Here is a 6098-nt window from a genome sequence, read left to right as displayed (position 1 = left end):
TCACAGTCAGAAAAAGGTTTATTTGGGGGGGGGTGGCAATGGAGGCTGCAGAGATAAAATCACTCGGGCACATTCAATTTATGTGCTTTAAAGAAAACTTGATGATAAACGTCAGCAAGAAGCAGTGTGTGTTAAACAGCATTGTTGGTGTTAATTTACTCCCTAAAGCCTTGTGCCCTCACAGGGAGGGAAATATCTGTGTTATTCAGGGCAGCTGGGTACCAGCCTTGCAGAGCTCCTTCCCCTCCTTTACATTTAACACCTTATTCCAGGTTTTGGCCGTCAATTTCAGCTAATGCTGGGTGAACCGGAATTGAGTTTACCGCGTTCGGGATTTTTAAGTTTCTGGAAGGATCAAGGCTGCTCCCAGCCTGAAGATGGCAATGGAGAGCCGCCGAACCCAGACCTGGGAAGGGCTGTCAGCCCTTCTGCTGTGGCTTTAGTGACCTGACTGGGTCTTCTAAATTGATGCCAAAACTATCCCGGAGTAGGTGGTGTAGAGAAACCTCTCTCTGACTCCTTAAAGGTATTCCTTTTAATGGACATCCTTGCAGTATTGAGGGATAAGCAAGACATTTTTAACAGATACAGCTAAAATATCAAAAATAATGAGAACAAATAACTTATTTTACAGTTATATCAAATATGCCCAGACCTGTTGGTGACAGGGACTGTGTAGACACAGCAGCACACTGGTCCCTGCCCCAAGGAGTTCATCTAAGCTCTGGGGGATTTAGCAAAATGATGTCTGGCAGGGCCAAGCTCCAAACAGATGATGCAGGGAAGCACAAGAGGTTAGTGTTTCTGCAAAGCTGCTCTGCTGTGGGGCATTGCTGACCCAATGCAGCATTTGGGTGACACAGGGTATTCCCACTGTATCTAAGCATAGTGGCAATTTTGGAGGACAGAAACAATGAAACTACCTTTAACCTTAAAAGTAGGGGAAAATACTTGCTTACATCAGAGAGGAGACAGAGTTTGACTTTGAGGAAAACGAGACCATGAGAACTGAGATGTTCTTAGCGGAAAGATGTACTTTTACACCACTTAAAATTAACCCCATGGCCTTACAGACAGTTTGTTCTTATGAAAAAAGCATTTTCCTGCCTGCCCATACTGTACTTGGGGTCCTCAAGCTGATTTCCACACTGCTCTGGTGTGTTTTGTGGCACTGACAGGGGCTGTGTCTAGATGAGCTCTCAGAGCAGACATACAAGGTAGCATCACTAGGAAAAAACATGTTGCTAAATGCTAATCACAACCACGGTGAAAACGAATGCCTGGATCAGAAGATACCATTGTGCTACACCCCATCAGGAGCAGTAATGAGGATATTCAATCAGGCAGATGGATACTGAGTTTGCTAAAGTGGTCCTTAACTTTGTGTCGGGGAGAAGGAAGGAAGCTGCTGATGTTGGACATAAATATCCTTCCTGGATTTCCTGACATCATCCTTGCTCAGGCTCTTCTCAGATTTGTAGACCAGGCTTAGAGATGCAGCTTTTGAAAGCTGTGCTCCATGTTTCAGCCCCCACTCAGGATCCAGCCTGTTGCATCCCCATCTCCTGCTATTTCTCTTCCCAGAGTTTTCTTTCAAACGTTTGTTTCTCCAGCCATCATTGCCCCTTCCCAATATGGGTCTGTGTGTCATGGCAGTGATGCTGTTAGTGCTTTACCCCCCCCAGCTCCCTGCTAATGGAAATGGTGATGGTCCCAAGGCAGTTCAAACACACCAAAGGGCTCTCAGGGCCCCAGGGAGTCACTGCTGCCTGCAGGGAACGTTCAGGCTGCATGCAAATATATCCAGATGGCAGAAGGGAGCAGACACAGAATAAGTTTTTCAATTTTCCTTTTCAATTTGCCTTCAGCAGTGCTCTGGCTTTTCAGTGGATGGATCCTGTTCGTGTGAGTGACACAGGGTTAACACAAAGAGCACTGGGGTCAAAAAGAGTTGAGAAGCTCTAGAAATACTGGCTTTACCTCAACACATCCAGTTTCAGTCCTTTTTCTGCAGTACCAAGATGACACCAGCCATGAGCTTAACAGGGTTCAAAAAGGGATGCAACCAGGTTTTACAGTAGTAACAAGGCTCACGAGAAAACCCCTGAAACAACGCAGAGAAACAAGCTGGCTATGAGCCAGAATGTGGCTGGTGGAGATGAGGAGATGTTTTCCAGGGTTCTGTTGCCTCATTACTGCTATGGCTGAGCCACAGGCATATTTCTTCAGAGTATTTGGTGCTTCCCTGTGTCCAAAACAGAGGAACATCCCTGGATGGAGGCTGCTCTGATCTGGTGAGAGCTCACTGGAGCTGTGAGAAGGACAATCCACTTAAAATCCGAGTGATAGCATCCACAGAGCCACACAAACATGTTCGCTCTCAGGACACCCGGTCCCATCACAAGAAGCACAACCCAGTGAATGTAAAATTTGCAGGTTTTGCCCCCAGCATACAGCTTCAGGGAAAACAGGTTTGTGGTAAGGCTGAAGTGATGTCTGAGTGCCTTAGTGCCATCTCCTGGGTAGAAGGGGAAATTCTCATTTTGGAGGTGAAACTCCCTCGGCTGTTCAATCATTAGAATCCCGATTGGCATCAGGATCCCACGCTCTGCCTGGTCCTGCTAAGCTGCTAAAGAATTGTCTCCCTTAGGATTCATAATAGAGATATCTGTTTAGGGAAAAGGACACTCTGAGTTCATCCCTCATCATCACTGTGAATTTTGAAGTAGCATCTTCCATCTTTAATTTTGTCTTTTCTATTTCCCAGCATGGCAGCACCGACTGAACTTTAAACTTACTTCATGCATCCTTTATGGAAAAATTAATTCAAGATTATCATGGGTTAATCTATTGATGACTTTCTCTACTTTGAGTGTCTCTAGAACTCTCCACAGATTATCTCATTGTACATCAGAGGTGCAAAACCTCCTTGTTGAATGGCTAAATGAATTTCACAGTGCTGAAAGATAGCCTAAAATACATCTGTGGTCATCCTGGCCACCACTACTGAGCAGCTACTTCACCAAGGAATGACTGAACCCTCAAATGTGTTTGATGCTGCCTGCACCTTCCATGGGAACAGGCAGAAATCCCACAGCAGCTTCCTTGGAAGAGCATGGTTGGGAAGAGCTGGTGATTTGTGACAGAACAGGCACAAATTCCCAGAGGTGTTTTTACAAATGTAATTAGAAGATCTTTACTGGCCCAGCAGAGCAAAACATTGGTGGTTGGGGTTTCAGTGGTGTGACGTGACATTCACAAAAGAGAAGCACCTGCAGTAACTGCTTGGGCACCTTCCCTGCTCTGCAAACAGCACTGCCCATGACTGCCACCACTTCTTTGAAGGCTGCAAGGACATTCAAGGGCTGATCCTCACCCATCACTGAGCAATCAACTTTTCCTCCTGTTTTGGACAAAACTCTTCCTATGGCTGCCACCCAACTCACAATTGTGCAATGGATCATTCAGCATATGCTCAGTGTTATCAGAGCAAGAGTTAATGATGCAAATCCTCCATCTGCCAGCCTTGCCCTTGGCTCAGCCACCAACCTGGGCAGAAAGTATAAGCTAAGGGAAAGAACTTGCCAATTAACACATTTTGCCCAACTATGATTTTTGTCAAGGGATGGTGGTCAAACAACCCTTTTCGAGTGGTATAGTTTTAATGGCACTTTCTTGGGCAAATGATGGAGTTCAAAAGAAATGGAGAGAAACAGAGAGAAGTGTGAAAGGTTTATTGTGATGGCTTGGCAGTCCAGAACAAAAGCAACTGCCAGCCATTCCTCCCAATTTCCCTAAAATCTGGTCTTTTTCTTTCCAACCAGTCTCAGCTGGCCTCATGCCTGTTTCCATGCGGTTTCTGGGGCAGCTCAGGTGCTGTTAGTGTTTGGGAACACGTCTGCTGGGCTTGAATGTGGGACATGACCTTCATAGAAGTTCATAAACACTTAAAAATCCTTCACTGCCTTTATTTGAGCTTGCTTAGATGAAGACGGTTTCTTTGGTTCAGTTAAAAGCGACATGAATCATCCAATAGAAAATGAAAGGGGATGTGTTGCTGAGATGTGATGACTCCATTTATGGTGTACAGATCCCTCTGATGCTGCTGCAAGATAAAAGTGAGTTTACAGCTGTAAATGACTGCAGCTATAAATGACTACATGATGTTGACAAGTCCTCTGCATGCAGCTGTCCTGGCCTGTGCTCAGCTCAGAGGTGGCTTCCAAGTGCTTTACCTCAGATCTCCTTCTTCTGGGAGGAAACACACAGCCTGCTGTCAAGACCTGAGGGAATGGCCTGAGGTTGTGTCAGGGGAGGTTTAGGTTGGATATTAGAAGAAGGTTCTTCCCCAGAGGGTGGCTGGGCACTGAAACAGGCTCCCCAGGGCAGTGGTCACAGCACCAGCCTGAGAGAGTTCAAGGGATGTTTGGACAATGCTCTCAGGCACAGGGTGTGACTCTTGGGGATGGTGCTGCGCAGAGCCAGGAGTTGGACTCAATGATCCTTGCAGGTCCCCTCCAACCCAGGTTATTCTCTGATTCTGTGGTCAGTTTGCATGCTGCTTGATGGATTTGTCTCCATCAGATATAAACCATACCGGTAAAGCTGTTAGAATTTTCCACTGATACTATTTTATTTTTAAATTACAAGCAACATAATCTGTAATAAGTTTTGATTTTGCCCTTATTTTTCAGTTCTCCTTCCATGAGTTCAAAACAAAATGTTTCAACCCAGGGTTATGTTGACCCACCTGTTTTACTTTCCTCTTTAGGTCCTTTGTCACTGGACATTGAGAAAATTGTCTCTTGGGTGGCCTGAGCATTTCCTTTACCTGGCAGGTTATTCTTGGTGCAGTGGACACATCTCAGGTATTCTGGGATCATGTGGCCTTTGTAGACCTGAGCATTGCTGCTCTCCTAGTGAACAGTGAAGATATCCAGCCAGGCCTATCCCCCTCAGGAGGAGCCAATCTTACATGGAACTAAGCCTATATAAAACATTTCCCTGTTTTAAAAAAACAGCTGTTAAATTGAAACATGCTGTAATATTTGCAAATTCAGTTCTCATCCTTCCACGGCCAGCTGGAGACATCCAGCTGTATGTGCTCCTCCTCAGGGAAATTATATACCAGAGAAATATGAAAAATAAGTAGATTTTCATTCTCTATGGGCTGGATATCAAGGGAAAATATTCTCATGGACTCTGTTAGATGGCTCCTGAGTGGGTTGCTGATAATGAGTCAATTAATTAATCAGGTCAGCAGGGCAAACACTCCCATCAGGAAGCTCCTGCTCTAATCAACACGTGTGACTCTTCCAGGCTGGGAGCTGCTCCTTCCTCTGCCAGGTGCTCCTGCTTTCCCTCACGGTTCACACTATGAGATTCCACTGCATTAATCCAAGGAATGTGCATATGAAAGACATAAATAATGACAAAAAGTGAAAACAAGAACTTCAGTGTTTTATTTCCATCAAACTGCCTCAAAAGCAGATACAGGCTGTGATTGATACGCCACCTTTACAGTCACCCACACCCTCTTCAGTTCAGCTGTGACAAAAAACTACTTTACCTGGAGAGCCAGATCAGCTGCATTGCACCACAGGTGACAGAGGGGCTTTGCATTTCTCACTGTGGTGGTGGTTCACACACCCTGAAAACCACATCCAAAGGCTATTGGATTCCCTGGAAAATTTACTACTTATTTCAAGAGGCTCAGATTCTGTAGAAAATAAATAAGAAAAAAAAAATTAAGTAAATTTAATAAAAATGAGAGCGAGGAGACCCCTGGTGTGACTCTTTGCAGTCCCACAGCTGAAAGTGCTCACTTTCCTCATTGCCTCCCCTGCACTCTTTCCTGCAGTGGTCACAGCTCCCTGCAATAAAATCATTAAACCCAACTTTGCTGCTACAACTACCAGCCTGCAGGCTTTAACTCTGCCTTATCCTGGCTTTGCAAGGTGCTGGTGCTGAGTTAGGCTTGTTCACATGGTGCTGCTGCACAGACTGGTGCTGAGTTCCTGGTGTGACAAGGCAGTAAAGATGCTGCAGTAACAGAACCCTCAAAAATTGGGCCACTGGCTCAAAACTGAGCCCCAAAC

Source organism: Corvus moneduloides, chromosome 5 (assembly GCF_009650955.1).
Source record: "Corvus moneduloides isolate bCorMon1 chromosome 5, bCorMon1.pri, whole genome shotgun sequence".
Lineage (NCBI taxonomy): Eukaryota > Metazoa > Chordata > Aves > Passeriformes > Corvidae > Corvus > Corvus moneduloides.
This window is presented reverse-complemented; position numbering follows the sequence as displayed.